Source organism: Saccopteryx bilineata, chromosome 2, assembly GCF_036850765.1.
Source record: "Saccopteryx bilineata isolate mSacBil1 chromosome 2, mSacBil1_pri_phased_curated, whole genome shotgun sequence".
Lineage (NCBI taxonomy): Eukaryota > Metazoa > Chordata > Mammalia > Chiroptera > Emballonuridae > Saccopteryx > Saccopteryx bilineata.
The window spans coordinates 266,404,280-266,406,658 of NC_089491.1; the positions used below are offsets into that span (position 1 = coordinate 266,404,280).

Sequence of the window (2,379 nt, forward strand, 5' to 3'; positions counted from 1 at the left end):
GGAGGTCCCCCTGGGGGACTTGGGAAGGCACAGAGAATGCTCCTCCCAAGACTGAGGGGAGGAAGGGGAAAGGCGAGGTGGGGGAGGGTCTGCGTCTAGTTGTAACCGGAGTAGATACATTCGGTAAACCTCAGGAGGAGGAGGGGGTGTGTGTGTGTGTGTGCGCGCGCGCGCCTTCGTGCGTGTGCGCGCGCATGTGAGTGTGCGCAAGTGTATGCAGGACTCAGCTTCTTTTGCGCTGTGATGTCTTTAATCAGATGGATAGGAACCAGTTTCTTTAAATAAAAAAAAATTTAAAGGGTGTTTGGGAAAAATAAAAAGTGAAAAGTTCCTTTTATTGGAGAAAAGGACAGAATCCAAGTTGGCATCGCGTCTGGTTCCAGAAGCCTGTCATATGGTACTCTCCCTCCTCCCCCTTGTCCCCCGCATCAGCCTCTGTCTGCCCTTGGCCCGGGGCTGGGGGTCGCACGGGAGCTGTTGGGAAGCACCCTCCTCTCCAAGGGCTTCAACCTAGACAGACAGGAGGAGGAAGCACGTTGGCATATGAAGGACAGAAAGACAAATGAAGAGCTCTCCAGCCAGCACACGCATTAAATAAGTACTTACATTATGCAAAAGCCACAGCCCTCAACAAGGGGCTGGGTGAAAAGCGGGCACAGGGAAGGATTCGTCTCAGACGAGTCTCCCCAGTTCTCACCCTTCCAATTTCTAGCCCTGCCGTCCCCACCCATCAGGTATCCTCTCATCTCCTCCCGGGTACCAAATGCTTAGCGCAGAGGAGAGACTCCGACCCAGGGAGCTGGGTGTTGAGGGGGCAAGGCCCGCGCTAACATCGGGGGTGGGGCCTGGGCAGGGCTTAGCCGGGGGCGGGACCCACGCTGGAGGGGGCGGGGCAAGTGCAGAAGAAAGACATTAACATTACGGGCGACTTGGCTTCTCATCTCACACAGCTTCACAGAGTCCACTCTGCCTTTTTTTTTTTTTTTTTTTTTTTTTTACCATAGCCTTAACAACTGTAATCTGTTCATCTATTACCTTTGAGGTTATTGTAAAATCACCACTTTTGGAGAATCTGTACAAGGGGTCCCCTTCTGAAAGCTGTGACCTCCTCCACCAGCAGCGTCCCTGGGTGGCCTGTGTTGTCTTTGAAAGGTTAACAAGTCATTTGGGTCTTTCCAGAATCCCAGGAGATCGCTAGGATGAGCGCTATTGTCTCGATGCACTTATTTCTTCCCACCTCCCCACAACAGCCTATGCAGTAGGTCTTAGGATCCCAATTTAACAGGCAAAGAAACCGAGGCACAAAGAAATGAAGTTACTTGCTCGCAGTCTGGTAGCAAAAATATTTTAAAAAATTAAATCCAAGCGTTGTCTTCTAGTATCTTTCCAGCACCCCTATGAAAACACACTCTTTCATCCTGCAAGCCCCGTAAATAAGTGCACAAATGTATAGGGGGCAGCAGAGTTGAGTCTCTTTGGAATGATGGTGTGATTGATCCCTCACCAAGCCCTCTTGTTTTTACCCACTACCTATCACTCCGATCTGCCCACTTTTCTCCACTACCCTTGTTCCCCCTGGTCCAGGACATCTCTCTCCTGGATCATGGCTCCCACCTCCTCGCTGGTCCGCCTCCTAACACTGTTGCCCACTCACTCCCATCCATTCACCGCCAGTAGCCAATCTGACCTGTTTGCTGTTCTCAGCATGAGAGCACTGTGCAGACCCTTCACCAGATGGCTTGGCCTGCCTCCCTAGCTCCATCTTTTTAAAAGTTATTACCATCATTATTATAGTAAAATGCATGTAACATAAAATTTAGCATGTTAACCATTTTAAAGTGTAGACTCACAGTGTTGTGTGATCATCACTACTGTCAAGTCCAGAACATTTTATTACCCCACACCAAGCCCCCTTAGCTGTTAGGAGTCACTTCCCCTTCTGCCCTCCTCCCTGCCCCTGGCGACCACCAATCTACTTTCTGTCTCTATGGATTTGCCTATTCTGAGTATTTCTTGTAAATGGGATCCTACAAGATATGGTATTTTATGACTTCTTTCCCTTAGCATAACATTTTTAATGTTCATCCATGTTGTAGCAGGTGTCACAACCTCATTCCTTTTTATGGTTGAATAATATTCTGTTGTATGGATAAACCACATTGTGTTTATCCACTAATGAACATTTGGGTTGTTTCCAATGTTGGGCTCTTGTAAATAATGCCCCTACAAACACATGTGTGCAAGTTTTTGTTCGAACATCTGTTTCCAATTCTTTCGGTACATACTTAGGAGTGGAATTGCTGGGTCATATGGTTAATTCAATGTTGAACTTCTTGGGGAACAGCCAGACTTGTTTTCCACGGTGACTGCATCATGGTC

At 48.2% G+C, this 2,379-nt stretch overlaps 1 long non-coding RNA gene across 1 annotated transcript; it reads right to left on the reverse strand.

Moving 5' to 3' along the window:
* Positions 1–228: 228 nt before the first annotated feature.
* On the reverse strand, positions 229–783 carry LOC136323234 (uncharacterized). Its single transcript, XR_010728946.1, has 2 exons — positions 607–783; positions 229–510 (listed from the first exon to the last, which is right to left on the reverse strand). It is a non-coding gene; the product is annotated as an uncharacterized lncRNA (long non-coding RNA).
* Between the last annotated feature and the right edge of the window lie 1,596 nt (positions 784–2,379).